The sequence below is a fragment of the Theropithecus gelada genome, chromosome 6, assembly GCF_003255815.1.
Source record: "Theropithecus gelada isolate Dixy chromosome 6, Tgel_1.0, whole genome shotgun sequence".
Classification (NCBI taxonomy): Eukaryota; Metazoa; Chordata; class Mammalia; order Primates; family Cercopithecidae; genus Theropithecus; species Theropithecus gelada.
Genome location: NC_037673.1, coordinates 92,879,112 through 92,901,736, shown reverse-complemented (window position 1 = coordinate 92,901,736; position 22,625 = coordinate 92,879,112). Strand labels below are relative to the sequence as shown.

General features: G+C 34.5%; 1 pseudogene; it reads right to left on the bottom strand.

The window, feature by feature from the left end:
- Positions 1 to 22,185, bottom strand: part of LOC112627039 — a 59,436-nt pseudogene extending 37,251 nt beyond the window's left edge.
- Positions 22,186 to 22,625: the final 440 nt, after the last annotated feature.

Genomic DNA, 22,625 nt, shown 5'->3' with positions numbered 1-22,625 from the left:
CCAACAAGCTTATGAAAAAATGCTCATCACCACTGGTCATTAGAGAGATGAAAATCAAAACCAAAATGAGATACCATCTCATGGTAGTTAGAATGCCAATCATTAAAAAGTCAGGAAACAACAGATGCTGGAGATGATGTGGAGAAATAGGAATGCTTTTACACTATTGGTGAGAGTGTAAGTTAGTTCAACCATTGTGGAAGACAGTGTGGTGACTCCTCAAGGATCTAGAACTAGAAATACCATTTGACCCAGCGATCCCATTACTGGGTATATATCCAAAGGATTATAAATCATACTACTATAAAGACACACGCACACATATGTTTACTGCAGCACTGTTCACAATAGCAAAGTCTCGGAACCAACCCAAATGCCCATCAATGATAGGATGGATAAAGAAAATGTGGCACATATATACCATGGAATACTATGCAGCCATAAAAATGGATGAGTTCATGTCGTTTGCAGGGATGTGGATGAAACTGGAAACCATCGTTCTGAGCAAAGTAACACAAGAAGAGAAAACCAAACACTGCATGTTCTCACACATAGGTGGAAGGTGAATAATGAGAACACATGGACACAGGGAGGGGAACATCACACACTGGGGCCTGTCAGAGGGTGAGGGGCTAGGGGAGGGATAAGATTAGGCAAATACCTAATGTAGATGACAAGTTGATGGGTGCAGCAAACCACCATGCCATGTGTATATCTATGTAACAAAAATGCACGTTCTGCACATGTATCCCAGAACTTCAAGTATAATTTAAAAAAAAACTTTACCATTTCTTTCTTCTCTACACACTCACAGGTGATTTTCATTGAAGTAGTTCAAGAATCATGAGACATTTTAATATTACATATGGTTTCATCTCACTGTCTAATTTCACATCTACTATATCTGGATACCTAATTGAAACTCATTTTAATATCCTTCAATTGAAATATCTTCTCTCGCTTGTGCTCTCTCTCTCTCTCTCTGACACACACACATGCACACACACACACACAGAAAAATAACTATGAATGAAACTATCTTTTGTTTATATCATCCAGAGATTACTACAATTCGTTTGAGTTAAGAGAAATTATTGGAAAATATTGACTTTTTATACAACCTTGGTACTGAAAGTTCCCTGATGCAAAAATAAATAAATAAATAAGTGAAAGAAATAAATTGAAGAAAGAAGACAAATCTTCTTAAAGGATATAGAATTAAATGATAATCCAAAATGGATTCAATTCATATTTAATCATTAATACTGTTCTTGGATAATCTATTATGTCTATTTAAGAATATTTAATAATAACATTTACACTGGCTGAGCACTATCAGCATATTAGTTTTTATAGTAAACTGATAGAAGACCAAGTCCTATTCTCATGTCTATTTAATAAATATTGACTTCTTGTTTAGGTATCAGACAAGATTTATTGACATGACAATTCCATATTTTCTGAGAAGGATTAAAATTTTTATTAGGTCCCAAAACTAGAAGGCAATATCAATACTAGTCTTGTCACACTCATTTATCATAAAATTCATTCAAACCGCAGATTGAGGTTTCCATAAAACAATTAGTCCTGTTTCTCGTTCCATGCAAACAGGACAGACAGAAGCTATTCAAACATCTTTCTCAAACCAGATGTGAACAAAGAACTCTCGAGTCTAGATGCAATGTTGAATTTAGTAACAGTGCTCCTAAAACCAGCCAGATCTCTCAAAAGGCAAGGTGAGAAGCGGGAGAGGCACAGCAGTGCAGTCACTGTGCTGCCAGGTGAGGACGGGGATCATCACGATCTGGCCTACATTGTCAAAGTGGAAAACACTAAATTAATATGCATGCATGAAGATTCTCTCTTAATTTGCATGCAATTGTCATCTAAGAGATAATAAAGGGCAATATGAAGGGATTTTATTTTATTTTATGTATCTATTAGTTTGCTTTTTAATTTCCCACTTAACATAGAGCAAAAGGAAAAAAAATCTAAGGAGGCCCTGATATGTAATCTGAAACAATAACCAGTAATTGGATTGCTAAGAGAAAATAAGGATCCATAGATGAGCATACCTGAAAAGAATGAAGCCACCTTAGGCTTTAGTTGATTTGCTTATTTCCTTTAAATAATATATGCAAAGTTTCTACATAATGTGAGTGTATATTAAGTATTTAATAAATGAGCACTGTTGCTATTATGATTAATGTTATTATAATGAATTTCTAGCAAAGGAATATTTGCAAAGCAAATACTCTTGATAAAGACACCACAAGCATGTTGAAAGAATAAATAATAGTTTGCTACTTATTGAAACGTTATTTTTATTGTGTTCTCCTGTTAACAAGGAAGGAGAAGATGGGGACAGGTAGGAATAATAGAACAAAATATGTACATATCATCAGGTAAAGACTAAGCTAGAACTAATCAATTTTTACTATTTAATAATTATAGGCTTTCACCAAAGCCAGAAACCAGATATTAAGTGCATATATATGCAATACACACACACACACACACACACATTTGGTTTGATATGCTCCAGATAGGCTCCCATATTATTCAACCCAGAAACTAAAAATCAAAATAATTATTATGCATTCAAAAATTGTCATTGCTTTAACCTCAGAATAGTAAAGTTTTACAGACATCCCCAAATCAGTAACTTGATTATCCTAAGTTATCAACACAACAGGTACTTTCATGTTATCCTAACAAAACAATTATTTACCTACAGCACTGCCTGGTACAGAGCAAGTGCTCAGTAAATATTTGTTAAATTAATGAATGAACCAGAGAAATAATGTAATGGCATTTTGCAAATGATCAATAAATGTATTATTTTTTTAATGGAATAACTCTGCTTAAACATGAGAGTTATAAAATCAGTCAAGGAAAGGGTCTTAACATACACTCTTCAAAATACTGATTAATCTTAAAGAGTCCAATAGTATTTAACTCTGATATGTTTTGTGATATAAGCAGAAGCATCAAAACAGCTTTACAAAATTCTATGAGAGAACACCTTGGCTCATTTCCCTCTCTCACCAAATCAAGTAATTTAATATCACTTTTTTTGTATTGTGGAAACTTGTCCTTATCTGATGATGTATACATATACATTAAATTCTTACAGGAAATGTGATATGGTTTAATAATTAGTCCTGAAAATTGCTTCTCAAACAAGACATCACTCTGAAAAATAAAATAAAATAAAAAGACTAATGAAAAAGATTGCTTTCATTCACTATCTCTATGTTATCCATGGAAAATACAGACAGATTTTAGGTATCTGGGGAGAATGCTATTTGCTTAGAAAGATGTTTTTCAGGCAAAAAGGTAGATGTTAAAATTTAATGTTTTACTTCAAACTCTGTCATTTATCCATTTGGAAAATTAACTTGATATATAGGTTGCCATTTTCGGTTAACATTTGCTTCTATCAAGGTGGCATCAAGGTTTAGCCATCTCAGAATATGACAATGTAAGTATACATAATATAACTACAAGAATACATTACCAAGTAATTGAATTCAATTTAAAAGGTAAATGGTGATTTTATTTAGGTGTAGATAAATGAAAAGAATCAAGTTTATTTCTTTTTTCAAAAGTATCTAATTGCTTTAGGTCAAATCCATTCCACATAGATAATCTATCATTCAAATCAGAGGGTGATAATTTTGATCTCAAAAATAGCAATTTTGAATTTGAAAAGCATATCTCTTTTTTGGAATCACTGCTGCCGTGTCCACATTTTACCTTTGCAAGAGAAAGATAAATATACAAAGATCATATAATAATTTGAATGTCATTATAAACACACATAGAAAATTATTCTCTGTTACTAAGAAGAGTTAAAATTAAATCACAAAAATTAGAAATCTTTATACTTAAATTTAATCTATAGAAAATACATCGAATTCTCCAGAAGAAGAAAAAGAAGGGATATTTTGAAACTAGTTTCCAAGTAATGCTGATAACTTTCCCTGACTGGAATAATCTCATAATGCTATATAGCCACAGTACAGTATTGATAATACTATTTTCCTATTTTATTTGGGTACCAGGTATTTCCATCTCAGGGTCCTGTCATAGTCTCCAAATCTTACCATATCCATAGCTAAACTTGTTATCTTCCTTCCCCAACTTGAATCTATTTTCTCTCAGATAATCTCTATCACAATTAATAGCATATCCAATATCATTCTCCTAAACTATAAATTTCAGTCTTTCTCAGAGACTCCTTTCTTCTCAACCCTCTATGAATCAGCATGATCTTTCAGTGCTCTCTCTAAAATTTCTCTCAAATCTGACTGAGCTTCTTGCCTCCTTGTTACTAAAATTGCTTTATCATCTTGCAACAAGACTAATGCAACAGTCTCCTAACTGCTGTCCCCACTTGCTTTCAATTTAGTCCACTCTCTAAAGTGCTCTCAGAATTACATTTATTAAAAAGTACTTATTATATAATAATATCTCTTCTCTATTAAAGACTTCTTTCAGCTCACTATGGTCTTTAAAAGAAAGTTTCAAAATCTTTTTTTTTTTTTTTTTGCTTTGAGACAAGGTCTCGCTCTGTTGCCCAGACTGGAGCACAGTGGCACAATCTCATCTCACTGCAGCCTCAACCTCCCAGGCTCAACCTCAGCCTCCCGGGTAGCTGGGGCTACAGGCACATGCAATCATGCCAAGCTAATTTTGTTTCTTTTTTGTAGAGAAGAGGTCTCATTATGTTGCCTCGACTGGTCTCCAACTCCTGCACTCAAGAGATCCTCCCACCTCAGCCTCCTGCCTCACTCAGGCCCAAGAGCCACTGCACACACCCAAGTGTAAAAATCTTTAACATGTCATGTATTGCTCTTCAAAATTTGACTACACTTTACAGCATCAACTTCGACTTCCCCAAACCTCCAAACCTAATAACCTATGGATTTCTCACTTATTAATTTAATGCTCATGAGTGGTTATACACGCTATTTTTTCTGCATGGATTACTCTTTTCTAGAAAATTCCTATACATTCTCCAATCCCAACTTAATTTTCATTTCCTCTATGAACTCTTCCCCAGTTCCTCCAGAGTAGTACACTGTTTCCTTTACAGAACTTTCATTGAAACAAGGAAGTTCACCATGAAAAAGGAAAATGGAGGATTCTGAAAACAGAAAATTTAAAATCCAGAGGAGGAAAAGGGAATTCCCAGGAACATGCTGAAAGGAATTTCCTGGAAGACAACTATGCAGTAAGCCGGGGGAAAACCAACAATCTAAAAAGCAGGAAATGGACATTGGCTGGGAGCAAAAGAAAGAGTATGCTAACAAATTTCCAAGTGTCTCGATCTATTGAGAGGAAATTTCACAGTTTTTTTTCAAAGATTTTGGAATAACATTAGAGATAGACATCTAGAAAATTTCCTCCCCCAAAATAATGAGGCTACTGTTGCATCCAGGATAAATTAAAATTTGCATAAGAAAAAGAATGTAATCACAGTTTCCATGTGACTCAACTCTGAACAATAGTTACTAATGAAAGTAATATAATCACTGAATATTAAATAAATAAAAATGTGTTAATCATAACTATATGATCCCTGAATACTAAATAAACTTAAATGTGTGATATAATTAAATCAGGAGGAATTTTATATGACCATTAATTCTTCATCCTCCATAAGAGGACCGGATAATATCTAAGACTGAAAAATCAAGAAACAGAGGTACACTCACATGCTTTAAATGTAGGAGGTGAAGGCCAGAAGAAACTGCAAAAGATCCCTAAGGACCCAGCAGGACCTGTGTTCCACAACTCCAGGGGCAACATTCAGATTGGAGTGGTGTCCCCAGAGTTGTGAAACAGGGGACTTAGGATCAGAAGACCAGAGTGGGGACAGTGAGGTAGGGGAACACTGCTTTTCATTACACCCTTGTAGTAGTATTGGACCTCATAAATTATGGAAGTAAGAAAAATATCTCAATGTAGGATAATAACGGCGGTGGCATTCAAAGTAATACATCTTTGATCTTAAATATCATTTTCAGCTGGGAGCGGTGGCTCACTCCTGTAATCCTAGCACTTTGGGAGGCCGAGGTGGGCGGATCACTTGAGGTCAGGAGTTTGAGACCAGCCTGGCGAACACGGTGAAATTCCGTTTCCACTAAAAATACAAAAATTAGATGGGCATAGTGGCACATGCCTGTAATCCTAGCCACTCGGGAGGCTGAGGCAGGAGAATTGTTTGAATCCGGGAGGCGGAGGTGCAGTGAGTCAAGACTGTGCTATTGCACTCCAGCCTGGATGTCAGAGGGAGACTCTGTCGCAAAAAAAAAAAAAAAAAAAAAAAATCTACCCCAACGGTAAATCCCCGTTATGTACTCCTTTAAAATCTTCAACTTAACTTTCACAAGAGACAATAGTACAGTATAACTATTATCTAAACTTAATCCTAAATTCATATTTAAATAGGATAACATCAAGTAACTCTCAAAAGTAAAGCAGTAACAAACATTTAACACCCATTATTTTAAGAGACAATTCTAACAAAAACAAATAGCTCAAGATTGACAGAGGTAAATATATTTAAAAATTCTAACAAGTTGGATTAAGAAATTTTAGCAAAATTTGCAATAAAAATCCTAATTGTTATATGATATCATCAAGTATAGATACAGCTCTCATATCTGACACAATTAGGATAACAGTTTAATCAGAAAAGTTGGTTAAAATAAAAAACAGGAATCATTAAAAAAAAAAAAAAAAATAGTTAAATCCTGTGGCACACAATGTTGATCCTGACCTAAAAGCCACGTGTCACTTCTTCCTCAGTTGACCCATGATAATTTTGTTTGGGTGGCAATGCTTTACCTGAAGCCTCAAGATATAAACCTGGATCAGTCTGCATCATTTTAGCAAACCGGTTGAATATTACCATCATTTAAGGATGGGCATGTGATGCAATACTGTACCCTGAGACAAGAGGAAATCTGCTAAGGAGTTATATAAGGCCCTTCTCCATGATGATTGGAGAGTAAGATGTGAAGAGAAGCTGTGCCACCTTCCATCTGCCTGGGATGATGCCACCTAAGATGTAAATTTGGTTCCATGAGAGCCACATTGCTGCACAGAAAATCTCAGAGAAGCAGTCCAGGAGACACGATCATCCTTTACATGTTAATTCATCAAACCTGAAATGGTCTAAGCATGAAATTCTTATGTGAAATAATTAAATACATTTATTGCTTGAGCAATTTTTATTAGGAAATTCTATTCCTTGACTATGAAAGCATCCTAACTGATGGAGATATACTTTAAGTTTCAACTTTTCACTGAAAGTTTATATTTTTACTTAAGTGGTCATTCAATACAGGGTTTGGACCTTTGAGCACAAGTCTTGAGATTCAAATTCTACTTAGTCTTTCTGTAAAAGGGAGCTAAAACACAATAAATTACAAAATAGTCTGAGAAATGACTCCTAGACTTTTACAGTGTTCTTTTTTGTCATTGATGTTTTTCATACACACTTACCTTAATGATAGTTTTTACTGACTTGCATTAATCATTTTTCCAATGCTTTAGTGTATATTTTTTATTTTCCTTAATCAGTAATGTTTTACACATCCAATTATATGAGAGATATATTCAATCTAAAGATGAATGATTTTTAAACGCCTAATATAAGCCATCAAGCACAAATAATAACATTACCAGGAAGTTTGAAGCCTACGACTAGAATTGCTGGCTATGAAGGTATGTGTGAACATCGCCAACTTTACCAGACAGTGTCAAATTGTTTTTCGAAGTGCTTTTACCAGTTCATACCCCACCTGCAATGCAGGGGTGGTTCTCTGGCTCCATATTATTGTCAAGACTTAATGTTGCCAAACATTTTCGTTTGTGTCAATCTGGTGGGTGTGAAATGGTATATTGTTACAGTTTTTACCTAATTTTCATGGAAACACATATTTTTACACTTATTTAGTTGTTTTACACAGCACATAATTATAGTAGCAAGCATAAAGAGGTTCAGGAACAGATATTACAGACTCTCTTGGTAAACACACAACTCAGCCAAAGGGAGAAGTTTAGCAGGCACACTGTAGAAAAGCCTAATAGTTATGGGCATTTATCATGCCATGGACATCAAGTTCTCGGAAGGAATGTAGAATCCTGATTAATCTGATTAGTCCATTAAGTTGAAATCAGTTCAGAGAACTTCTGTCATTTCCAAACAGAATCCTACTATAGTTGGGATGTCATTTCTAGGCTGGATGGAACACTGCTCAGATGCAGTGTGTACAACTGCTTCTACTCTTAAGACCATATTTGTCATTTTTGTCTTCTACTCTGGAGAATTCCATTTTTCTTTTTTAAAAATGATGAAATATTTTAAAAATACAGTAAAATACAAACAAGAGTAATCTTAATGTAACGCTATGTTTGCCATGAATCTTTTTTTTCCGAGAATCACAACATTACAGACACAATCAAATCCCTGTGGATCCAGAACCAATCACATATTTCACATTTGCCCCATGATAAACACACTGTGAATTTAATACTTACTATCCTTTTATTAGTCCAGATCATTCAAGAAACAGATAGCACATTAAGAAGAGTTCAATGAAGAAAGTTTAATGAAGAGACAATTTAAAATGATGGAAAGGGTTTAAATTAATAAAAGATGGAAAAGCATCCTAAGTAAGAGTAATAAGAGTAGAAAGCCTTTCCTAATCCTAGGCCTGAAATATAAAGATATAGATTTAGTTCCTGGGACCCAGAGCAAAGTGTATCTGTCAGAGAAGACTTCATGACAGAACCTGGGGCCTGGAGAAATGTGCCATGTCCAGTAAAGGTCTGGCAGAGCAAAAAGTAGGGACTGGACTCCCAGTGGCTAAGTTCGGCTGGAAGCAGTAGGATCAAAGTAAAGTACGTAAAAGCAGATAATGGAGGTACCATAAAGCAAAAGAAAAAATAGATTAGAAGAAACAAAAAAGATGAAAATGGCTAATTTTAAAATTTTGTTCCTATGAGTGGCCAGAAAGTAGGGTAAAAATAATAAGGAAAAGGAATTTTATACTAGGTTTGCTATAAAATCAATTGAAATGTTTATGATACACAAGAGGACAGAGTTAATGTGCTTAAAATAGATTATCCCTAGCTATGCTCATTTTATTTAGGCATTTCATTTCAATAAGGTTAGAGCTTTAAAGTTAGAAATTAAATTTTTCGTTTAAACAAAAACTTTCATAGCATTTAAGAATTGTTTAAAATACATTATTGTCTCATTCTGAAAGTGAATTTATGTTACATATGAACATTTTAAGTTTCATTATAAGTATATACAGCTATATATTATAGCTATGAGTAACTTTTAAATAAGTAAATTTTAATAAATAATATAAATAATTAAATAAACTTTTCTAAATAATAAAACCACACACACACAGAACATTTGTTAGTATAAGTTACTCCAAAAGCAAAGTCTGAGTCAAGGACTTGGATGCAGTTGATTTATTTGAACAACTAATCCCAAGAAGCAGAAGGCAACAGACAACACGAAATAGGGAAAGAAGAAAACTATAGACAAGACCATAAAAAGCGAAATAACTTTAGGGGTTCACATTCATTTAGCCCATTGATATAGGCACAAATAGCTATAAATCATCTAATTTCATATTTATATCATTGGTAATTTATCTACCAATTTATCCCCAGAATGCAATGTTCAAAATAAGAAATTCAATTACATAATTTGGAATACTAACTGAAATAAAAAAGACATGATCATTTCAACTGATTTTTTTAAATAATAGGTAAGTAAATAGTTGTTTGATAGAAATTTTTAAAAATAATGATAGAAAGCAATTTTTCAACATAAAAAACAGAATTAATCAAAAACTTAGTGTTTATAGTATACCTAATAGGCTTTTGGAAGAATTCCCCTTAGAGTGGGAATACATATTAGCACCCATGCATGGAGGTCCTAGCCAATGCAATAATATAAAAAATAGAAATGAATTTCAAGAATTATAAAAACAGAGTTAAGGCTGTTTTTCTTCAGATGTTTTCACTTCCTACATGCACATAAAATTCAAGAGAATTAGCAGATAAAGTGATATAGCTGTAATGCAAGTTGAGTTTGGTACAACAATCATTAGAAAAGCAGAAATAATGATTTTACTGTGAAGCAGAAATAATGCATCAGAAAATGTAATATTAGTTTATTCAACACATTTTGAGAGCCCACTATGCATCAGATCCTATTCTAGGTACAAGGGATATAGCAGTGAACAAAGAGACTAAAATGCCTGTCTTCTCTAAGCTTATATTCTAGTTAAAAAAAAAAAAAAATTGCAGTAATATTAGAAAAAAGAAAATATATAATTCACCATAGAAACAAAAACTATGAAGTACCTAACAATGAACTGAACAAATATAACACCAAAATAATGGGTAAATATGGCGTGTTCATAGATTGAAACGGTATCATAAAGATGTTGATTGGTCTATACATTAAATATAAATTAAATACAATTTCAGTCAAAATACAACAACTTGGAAGGGGAGAGGAGACTTTAAAATTCATTGAAAGATTTGAAGTGCTGAGAGTAAACAAAACAATTTTTGAAGAAGAGGAGGGGTTCCACTTCAAAAAATCAAGACTGATATGGTTTAGATCTGTGTCGTTACCCAAATGTCATGCTCCATTTTAATCCTCAATGTTGGAGTGGGACACAGTAGGAGGTGACTGGATCATGAGAGCAGTTTTTCATGACTTAACACAATCCCGTTGGTGTTGTCATCACAATAGTGAGTTCTCTTTTGGTGTTTAAAAGTGTGGCAACTCCCCCATCTTTCCCGTTCACCTTCTACCATGATTGAAAGTTTCTTGAGGCCTCCCCAGAAGCCGAGCAGATGCCAGCATCATGCTTTCTGTACAGCCTGCAGAACTATGAGCCAATTAAACCTCTTTTCCTTATAAATTACCCAGTCTCAGGTATCTCTTTATAGCAATGCAAGAACAGACAAATACAAAGACTTTAATGAAAAAAATATAGTTGCAAAGACAATATTGCTTTGATCAGGGATACAAAACTAAGCCAACTGAAAAAAAATAGAAACTACAGAAATAGACTCATGTATATTTAATAAATGAATGAAGTTATATAAAAATCAACAGTGGAAGGATTCACTATTCAATAAATAGATCTGGGGGAAATAGACTGATCTACATGGGGAAAAATATCTGAAAGGGTCAAATGTTTATTATCTTGAGGTAGGAAAGAATTTCTTACATAAGATGCTAAACAAGCGGACAACAAAGGGAGATGCTTGATACATTTGACTTCCTTAAAATTACAAACTTGTGCACAACAGACATTACAAAAAGGGAAAAAGACAAGACCACCTGCCAAGAGAAAACATTTACAGTATACAAAACATTCAAGTCATTGGCATGCAGCATATTTAAAGTACTCCCACAAATCAACATAATAAACAATCCTATGGAAAATCGGGGAAAAGTTGTAAACAGGCAATTATCAGAAGAAACATGAATGACTAATAAAAGAAAAGATGCTCATACTCACTAATAGTCAGAGAAATAGGAAATAAAACAACCATCAGATTAGCAACAACAAAAAATTGTTTTAAGTATCTCTCAATATCAAGTGCTGGTAAGGATGCGAAGCAAAAGGAACTTCCAGTCTGCTCCAAGGAGTGTCAATCGTTAAAACCACTTTGGAGAGAAAGTTGGTATTATCTAGAAGTCATAAATACCCACCATCTGCAACCCATAAATGCTAATTCTAGGTATAAAAACTAGGAAAGCTGTTACCGAGGTTCACAAGGAATCATATATAAGAATAATCATTTTAACATTGTACATTCAAATTGTTTATATAGTCTGGGCGCGGTTTATACAGTCACGCCTGTAACCCCAACACCTTGGGAGGCTGAGGTGGGAGGTTCACTTGAGCCCAGGAGTTCAAGACCAGCTCTCCATTTTAAATATTAAACACGTTTTGTAAGATACACATATCTTGTGAGTATGATAATGCCTTTGTTGTCCCCACATACATTCCCACAGCCATTTTCCCACCCCTCAAATTCACATTTTTGTCTTTGTGAGGCTATTTGTATCCATGCCTGTTAACTCAGGAGCAAGGTTTTAAGACATGACATAAAAGTTTTGTTTCAACTAAGAAATAAGCAACAGTTGGACACAAACTACAGTGGATATTGTGGTAGTCCACCCTGATCTTTCTTCAGGGTCAGGTCCAGCCATTCCCAGCCCAGCTATGAATGCCCCTCTGCTGATACAGTCCTTGGTCACAGAGAACTGCCTCACCCACTAATCTTAAGATATAAACGCTAAGTCTCTTGCCCTAGTTTTCAATAACTCTAAAGAGCCATGCAGTTCAAGGATACCCCAGCCTCAGCTTCATTGGATACAATCAGGTCAGTTGCAACCACATTCTCCTGTCCAATTTGACATCCCTCACTTCTTTACAGCTCTCTTTCCCAAGAGCACTCACCAATACATCTTCTACATGCAACCTCTATCTTGGCATCTAATTTCAGCTAATCCACTCTAAGACAAAAGTTCTCCAAAATAAATACCCACTTCTTAAAAAATTACATTAAGAAGAAAATGCTTGAAAAGAAATGTGCTTTATATATATTAACAGGTTCCTTATTGAATGTTATTGTAATTTTTTCACAAGATATCTATGGTTCTTCAGTGACACAATGGTAACATACCAGCATCTAAGCATAAGTTTTCCTAGCCAAAAATCTGGGTTTGGAGAAATTTCTAAATAGTTTGAGAAAACTCTCAAATATTCATTCACATGAAACTCTCCATTTCAAAAGCCTAAAAATTTTACATTTTCTCAATAATTATATATTTTGGAAATAAACAAAGTATTGAATACCCAGCCCAGCTTTATGATATAAACATGTGTTTAAATTTTCATTAAAATTAATATTTTCTTAATTTTATTCTTTTTTAAAATTTAAAATTTGAAATGAAAATATAATTTTAAATCTAATAGTATCGATATAGGAGTTAAGAAGGAATTACTTAGGCTAATAGCAAGGGCATGGGATCCCTCGGTAAGGCTTTTCTTTTTTCTTTTCTTTTTAATGAAAAGCAGCCCCAAATCATTTTCTAACAAAGAGCAGCCTGTAAAATCAGGCTGCAGACATAGACAAGCAAGCTGGCAGCTTGCATGGGTCAATGCCAGCAGGAACTAGGGACTAGATATGTTCAAAATGGTGGCTTCCTCTTCCCTTTTCTTTGTCAGCCAAGAGGACAGTAAAGACCAGACAAGATGGCACCAATCAACTGGAAAGTCCATTTGCATTACAAGATTAGGGTGGGGCCACCAGCCTTCCCTGTGCACTATGTAAACATCATCTCTGATAGAACCAATCTGTGAGCCCTACATACCTCAGACACCAGCTTCTCTAGCCTGCCTATAAAATTTGCTGCAGTCCACTGCTCTCCTCTCTCCCTTCTTGTGTCTATTATTTCCACTCCTTAACCCACCCACATGTGTCCGTGTCCTGAATTCTTTCTCAGCAGGCAACAATAAACCCCCAGGTATATACCCTATGGTATACCTGGTTGCTTGGTTGCCTGTTCGCTTCAGTATTAAATACCATAGCCAGGTATGGTAGCTCACGCCTGTAATACCAGCACTTTGGAAGGCCGAGGAGGGCGGATCACGAGGTCAGGAGTTCGAGACCACCCTGGCCAACATAGTGAAACCCCACTCTACTAAAAATACAAAAATAACCGGAGCGTGGTGGTACGCACCTGTAATCCCAGCTACTTGGGCGGCTGAGGCAGGAGAATTGCTTGAACCCAGAAGGCAGAGATTGCAGTGAACCGAGCTCATGCCACTGCACTCCAGCATGGGCGACAGAGCAAGACTCTGTCTAAAAAAATAAAAAATAAAAATAAAAAGCTTATGTATTAGAGAGACAAAAGAGGCACAACAACATGGCCAAATAGAATTCGCTAGTGGTCACCCCCCTGCAGAACACCAAATTGAACAACTATCCACACAAGAAAGCACCCTCTTAAGAACCAAAAAAAAAAAAAAAAAAGGTGAGTGATTATTGTACCTGCTTTTAACAAAATATCAAGGAAAGAGGCATTAAGGAGGGTAGGAAAGACAGTCTTGCATCGCCTATCCCACCCTTCCGTCATTTCATGGCAGCACAGTGCAGAGAATTAGTATGCTTTGGGGACGCAGCGTGAAGTGAGTGTTGGACTTTGCATTGGAACTCAGTGCTACCTGTCGTAGCAAAACACAATGAAAGACAGACAGTTTTGCTGGTATCCACAGAGGAAATATTTAGACCAGCCCTGGGCCAGAGGGAAACTCTCAGTGCCAGCAGGAGGAACCCAAATCACAGCTGTTTCCACCACTGGCTGACTAAAGTGACCTAGGGCCTGGAATAAAACTGAGTGGCCGTCTGGCCAAAAGGACTACAGTCCTTGGGCAAGGCCTGGTGCTGCACTAGTCTCAGAGGCAATAGGACTAGGGGTGCATGTGACCCAGTGTAACACCAGCCGTGGCAGCTAAGAGATTACTCACGTCACCCCTCCCAGAACTCTCGGCAGTGTAGCTTGGGGGAAGAGTTCTGCTAGGGGAAAAGAGAGGGAAGAATACAGTGGACTTTGTCTTACAAGTTGGGTACCAGCTTAGCCACAGTAAAATTAACACCAAGAAGAGCCCTAAAGCCCCTGACTCTAGACCCTAGCTCCTGAACAGCATTTCTAGACCCACCCTGGGCCAGAAGAGAACTTGCCTACCTGAAGGGAAAGACACAAGCCTGGCTAGACTCAACACCTCCTGACTAAAGTGCCCTTGGCCCTTGATAAACATCAGCTTTAGCCAGGCAATAGTCACCACAGACCTTGAGCAAGACCCAGTCCTGTGCTGGTTATAGGTCAGACACAACAGGGTCCCAGTCATGATGGCCATAGGTGTGCCAACTCCAGACAGTTCAGCAAAGAGACTCCATTTATTTGGGGGAAAGTAAGGGAAGAGAACAAGAGTCTCTGCCTGGTAATCCAGGCAATTCTCTCAGATCTTATCCAAACCACCACCAAAGTGGTACCACTAGGAGTCTCTGTGACTCTTGTAGAGTCACAGCATTACTGGGCTTGGGGTGCCCCCTAATGTAGATATGGCGGCATTGACCAAAATCTTAGATCACAACACTCAATTCCCTTTGAATACTTGAAAAGCCTTCCTAATATGGATGGGTGCAAACAAGTCCAAACTGTAAAGATTGGAATAAATACCTAGCTCTTCAATGCCTACACATCAATTAATGTCCACAAACATCAAGAGCATCCAAGAAAACATGACCTCACCAAACAGACTAAATAATAAATCAATAGCCAATGTCAGAGTGACAGAGATATATGAATTTTCAGACAGGGACTTCAAAATAGCTGTCTTGGGGAAGCTAAACAAACTCCAAGATAACACAGACAAGGAATTCAGAATTCTACCAGAGAAATTTAACAAAGAGTAATTAATTTTTTAAAATATCAAGCAGAAATTTGGGAGCCTAAAAATTAAATTGACAACTTGAAAAATAAATGCAAAGTCTTTAGCAAGCAGAATTGATCAAGCAGAAGAAAGAATTTGTAAACCTGAAGATAGGCTCTATGAAAATACAGTCAGAGGAGAAGACAGAAAAGAGAATAAAGAAGAAGAAAGCACACCTACAAGATCTTAAAAAACAGCCTCAAAGGGTCAAATCTAAGAGTTGTTGGCCTTAAAGAGGAAGGGGAGAGAGAGACAGAGAGAGAGAGAGAAGTTTATTCAAAGAAATAATAACAGGGAATTTTTCAAACACAGAGAAAGATATGAATACCCAGGTACAAGAAGGTCACAGAATATCAATAAGATTCAACCCAAAAAAGAAGATCTCAAGGTATATAATAGTCAGACTCTCAAAGGGCAAGAATAAAATAATCCTAAAAGCCACAAGAGAAAAGAAGCAAATAACATATGAAGGAACTCTGATATGTCTGGCAGCAGACTTCTCAGCAGAAGCCTTACCAGCTAGGACAGTGTGAAATGACATATTCAAAGTGCTGAAGGAAAACAAACTCAACCTAGAATATTTTATCCAGCAAAATTATCCTTCAAACATGAAGGAGAAATAAATACTTTCACAGAAAACAAAAGCTGAGAGATTTTATCAAATACCAGATGTGTCTTACAAGAAATACTAAAGGGAATTCTTCAATCTGAAAGAAAAAGATGTGAATGAACAATGAGAAATCCTCTAAAGGTATAAAACTAAATCACTGATAATAATAAGTACACAGACAAATATGGAATACTTTAAAACTATAATTGCAGTGTGTAAAATACTCAGATCTTTAGTAGGAAGACTAAAAGACAAACCTACCGAAAATTAATAACTACAGCTTTTTAAGAGATTGACAATATAAAAATATATAAATTGAGATGACACAAAGTCAAAAAGCAGGAGGATGGAGTTAAAGTGTAGAGTTTTTTAGTAGTTTCTTTGCTTATTTGTTTTATTTCACTTCCTTGTATCAGAGTTAACTTGTCATCAGTTTAAAATATTTGGTTATAAGATGTTATTTGCAAACCTCATGGTAAACATAAAAAAACCTGTAATAAATACACAGATATTTTTAAAACAAGAAATTAAAACATACTATCAGAGAAATTTACTTTTACACAAAAAGTGTTTTTCTTTCTTCCTTTCTGTCATCTTTCTGTCAGTGAAGGAATTGAGAAAGAAATTTTTTAAGTTTCTTGAAACAAATAAAAATGGAAACACACGTACCAAATTCTTGGGATGCAGCAAAACTAATGATAAGAGGGAACTTTAAAGCAACAAACATATACCAAAAAAACAGATAAACTTCAAATAAGCAATATAACAATGCATCTTAAAGAACTAGAAAAACAAAAGCAATGAAAACTCAAATTAGTAGAAGAAAATAAGTAATAAAGATCAGAGCAAAATAAATAAAATTTAGGCTAAAAACAATAAATGATCAATGAAACAAAAAGATAAACAAAATCTTTTGTGAAAAGATAGACAAAATTGACAAGCCTGTAGCCATATTAACTAAGGAAAAAAAAAAAAAACAGAAAAAGACTCAATAAATAAAACCAGAGATGAAAAAGGAGACATTACAACTGATACCACAGAAATCCAAAGGATCATTAAAAACTATGGTGAACAACTATATGCCAATAAATTAGAAAAACTAGTAGAAACAGATAAATCCCTAGGCACATTATAACTTGCAAAGTTTGAACCATGAAGAAATCCAAAACCTGAATAGACCAGTAATAAGTAAAGAGATAGAACAGTAATAAAATGTCTCCCATCAAAGACAAGCCTAGGACCCAATGACTTCACTGCTAAATTCTACCAAACATTTAAAGAAGAAAACATATCAATCATACTCAAACTACACCAAAAATTTGAGGAGGAGGGAATACTTCCAAACTCATTCACAAGGCCAGCATTACACTAATACTGAAACCAGACAAATCTACAATTACAAAAAAAAAAAAAAACCCTACAAGCCAATATTCCTGATGAACACAAATGCAAAAATTCTCAACAAATACTAATAAACCAAATTCAGCAATACATTAAAAAGATCATTTATCATGACCAAGTAGGATTCATCCCAAAAATGTGAGATTGGTTCAACATATGCAAATTTTAAAATGTGATACATCACATCAACAGAATGAAGGACAAAAACCACATGATCATTTTAGTAGATGCCAAGAAAAATCAACTGATAAACTTCAGCATCAGGCCTGGCACAGTAGTAGCTCATGCTTATAATTCCAACATTTTGGGAGGTTGAGGCAGAAGGATCCTTTGAGGCCAGGAGTTTGAGACCAACCTGGGCAACATAGCAAAATCCTATCTCTATAAAAGAAAGGAAGACAAGAGAAACATTTTTCACAAGGCATCCATTTGCATAAGAAAAATTCATATCACTTTATGGTAGACACTTTCAAAAAATTGGGTAGACAGAACATACTTCAACATGATAAAACCCATATATTACAAGCCCACAGCTAGTGTCATACAGAACAGGGAAAATCTAAAAGCCTTCTCTAAGTTCTAAAACAAGATAAGAATGCCTACTTCCACCATTTTTATTCAGCATAGTACTAAAGTCCTAGCTAGAGCAATTAAACAAAAGAAAGAAAGAAAGGGCATACAAATTAGAAAGGAAGAAGTCAACTTATTTTTGTCTGCAGGTAGTAAGATCTTATATTTGGGACAATCTAAAGATTCCACCAAAAAAATAAAAACTATTATAACTGGTAAACAAATTCAGTAAAGTTGCAGGATACAAAACCAACATACACAAATCAGTATATTTCTATATGCCAACACTAAACAATCTGAAAAGAAATGAAGAAACTAATATCATTTACAGTAGCTACAATTAAAATAAAATATCTAGGAATTAACTTGACCAAATAAATGAAAGATCTGTACAATGAAAATCATAAAGCATTGATGAAAGAAACTGAAGAGGACACACCAAAAAATGAAAAGATTTTATGCTCATGAACTGGAAGAATCAGTATTATTAAAATGTCTATACTACTCAAAGTAATCTACAGATTCCATTTAATCCCTATTGAAATTAATACATTATTCAAAGAAATAGAAAAACAATTCTAAAATGTATATGGAACCACAAAAGACCCAAAACAGCCAAAGCTATTCTGAGCAAAATGAGCAAAGCTGGAAGCATTACATTACCTGACTTTATATTATGCTACAGAACTATAGTAATCAAATCATCATGGTACTGGCATAAAAACAGATGCATAAACTAGTGAAACAGAATAGAGAACCCAAAAATAAATCCTTGCATCTAAATTCAACTCATATTTGATTAATGTACCAAGAACATATATTGAGGAAAAGAAAGTATCTTCAATAAATTGTGCTGGGGAAACTGTATATCCATATGCAGAAGAATGGAACTAGACTTCTATCTCTCAACATATACAAAACTAAAATCCAAATGGATTAAAGACTTAAATTTAAGACCTCAAATTATGAAGCTGCTATAAGAAAACATTGGGGAAACACTCCAAGGCATTGGTCTGGGCAAAGATTTCCTGAGTAACACCTCAAAAGTACAGGCAACCAAACCAAAAATGGACAAATGGGATCACATCGAGTTAAAAAACCTCTGCACAGCAAAGGAAACAATCAACGAAGTGAACAGACAACCCACAGAATGGGAGAAAATATTTGCAAAACACCGATCTAACAGGGGACTAATAACCAGAAAGCTAAGAAGCTCAGACCACTCACTAGCAAATAATAATAATAATAATGATCTGATTAAAAATGGGCAAAAGGTCTGAGTAGACATTTCTCAAAGGAAGACATACAAATCATCAAAGACATACAAAAAGACATACAAAACATCACCAATCATCAAAGAAATACAAACCAAAACTACAATGAAATATCATTTCATTCCAGTTAAAATGGCTCATATTCAAAAGTCAGGCAATAAGAAATGCTGGTGAAGATGTGGAGAAAAGGGAACTCTCACATACTGTTGGCCAGAGTATACATAGTACAATCACTATGAAGAACACTATGAAGGTTCTTCAAAAACCTAAAAATAGAACTACCATATGATCCAACAATCTCTCTTCTGGGTATATTCAAGAGAAAGAAATTAGCATAACAGAGATCTGCTCTCCCATGTTTATTGCAGCACTACTCACAATAGCCAAGATATGGAATCAACCTAAGTGTCCATCAATAGAGGAATAGATAAAGAAAATATGGTACAAATACACAGTGGAATATTATTCAGTCATAAAAAAGAATGAAATCATTTCATTTGCAACAACATGGATGAAAGTGGAAGATATTATCTTATATCCATTCCAGGTATTCTGTAGCTGAAATAAGCCAGCTACAGAAACACCAATATTGCATGCAAAAGCAACAACAACAACAACAAAAAATGAACTCATGGAAATAGAGAGTAGAATGATGGCTACCAGAGATTGGGAAGAGAAGTGCAGGAGGGTAAATAAGGAGTAGTTGGTTAATGCATTCAAAAATACAGTTAGATAGAATGAACAAGATCTAGTGTTCAGTAGTACAATAGGGAAAATATAGTTTAAAATAATGTATTATATATTTTAAATAACTAAAGGAGTGAAACTGGAGTGTTCCTAACACAAAGAAATCATAAATGCCTGAGGTTATGGGTACCCTAACTACCCGGACTCGATTATTGCACACTGTATGCCTGTATCAAAGCATCAAATGTACCCCATAAATTTGTACAGCTATTATGCACCCACAATTTTTTAAAATGTCTAATCATATGTGTTAGGCATTCACTCTACTAGGCCATTTCTGTATAAATATTTACTCCAATATCTAGCTATCTATATTTACATGCACATTTATATATTCAACAACCATAAGGTAGATTCTTCTCTTTCTTTAATAAAAGAGAAATTTGAGGTTCTTTCATGAATGTAAAAAATAAGATACTAAGTAACTTTTCCAGGGTCACATACCCGTAGATGTTAAAACTTGGATTTAAAGTCAGGTTTGTGTGGTTGCTAAACCCATGCTTTTCAAAATAACATATCTTTTCTTCAAAATGAAGCATTTCAAAAATGTGTCCATGGATCACAGAGGGAGTATGATCATGTGAAAGATCTGGGGAGGTAACAACAGGGGTCAGGGACTTTAATCACTAGACTCAACTCTATTACTTAACAACCTGTATGACCTAGACAAATAAAATACACTCTAAATTTTCATCTTCTGCAGTGATATGTCAATAAGCATTAATAGATATGTATAATAGATACCTATTGCTGAGTGCATGCTATGGGTTAGACATGCATAAATACCTACACATATTTTATTAAATCTTCACAAGAATTTTATGAAATAGATATTTTATCCATTTTAGAGATGAGAAAACTGAGTTCAGATATTCTAAGTGAATTGCTGAAAGTTATCAACTTCACAGGCTCCTTTACAGGAATTTAGCATGGTGAGTCATATTAAGATACTAAAGGAATTCTAAAATTCTATAGAAAGGCAAAGAAATTCTACTTTAAAGTTTTTATTTTATTTATTCTTTTACTTTATTTTATCTACAACTTATACACTCCCTATAAGATACAAGTTCTATTGATCCTACAAGAAAAAAATGTGCTACCCCATGACAAGGTCTTACTGGTTTGGCTTTTTTTTTTTTTTTTTTTTTTCTTATTGAAACCTCTATGTCAATTCCTAGTGGAAGAGAGATAAGTAAATTATTGACATGAGAGTTTACAGCAAATAGATACCTAAACTTAGTGTGCTTTCTTTTTCAAAATTATTTATTTTAACAAATCTAGACAGTCATTATCTTTCTCTTACTTTAAAATCAGGCAAATCAAAATTTAGGTTTAAAAAAATTAAACATTTTTTTTATTTCACATTTGTTCACTACTGTTAAGCCTTAATCAAAAAGTTAAAACATTTAATGGAACAAATCTCAATGGATAGATTAGAAAATTACACAAAAATACTCTATTTAATCAATTTTACAATGGCTCTTTTTGACATTTTAATAACTTGAAATTAAGACGATTCTTTCAATCTATGGTGTGTGGTGGTTATTGGCAATGTTTTGTCTTACTTTGAGGTATATAAATCAATAGTGAAACACAGAATCAACAGCAAATTAAATTTGATCAAATATAGAAGCTTTAAGCATCATATTTCTCTATTCTTTTGAAACAAATTTTTACTTATTTCAAAAATAAAACGTTTCATGCTTGATGGTATCTTATTTATCAATCTGTGATATGTCATTTTTTATTCAAACATTCATAAAACTGTAACTCTAAGATTAACTGTTTTTATATTGTCTACTATGAATTTACATTAAAATTCAAACACAAATTAAAATGAAATATGAGTCTTATATATGATTATCAGAAAAACCTTATATGTTAAAACATGTTCAGATTTTTTGAAGGATCATAACTTATTTTTTTTATCTAGTAGAAGCTTATGAAAAATAAAGCATGCCAAATTATAAATGTGCCATATAAAGACATACCTGACAGTTTCTCTGCAGTTCATTTTGTAGGCTCTGGTATATGTCAACATTTTATTCCTTCAGATCAGGCAAGGTTTATAAGTTGGACTTTTCTAGATGTTATGGCCTAAATGATTCCCAAAATTTATGTGTTGAAACTTAACCCCCATTATGGTGCTGCTAAGCAGTACAGCCTTTTGGAAAGTGACTAAGTCATGAGGGCTTCATTCTCATGAATGAATTAGTGTCTAATAAAAAGGGCCAGAGGGAGCTGACTTTGACCCCTATTGTGCCTTCCGTCATGTGAGGATATAGCAAGAAAGTCTTCAACAAACCAAATGCTGCCATCTTCATCTTGAACTTCCCAGCCTCTAGAACTGTAAGAAATCAATTTCTGTTCTTTACAAATCACCCAGTCTATGGCATTTTGCTATAACCACACAAACAAAGACACTAATCAAGTAAGAATTTCTTTCTGTAGAAT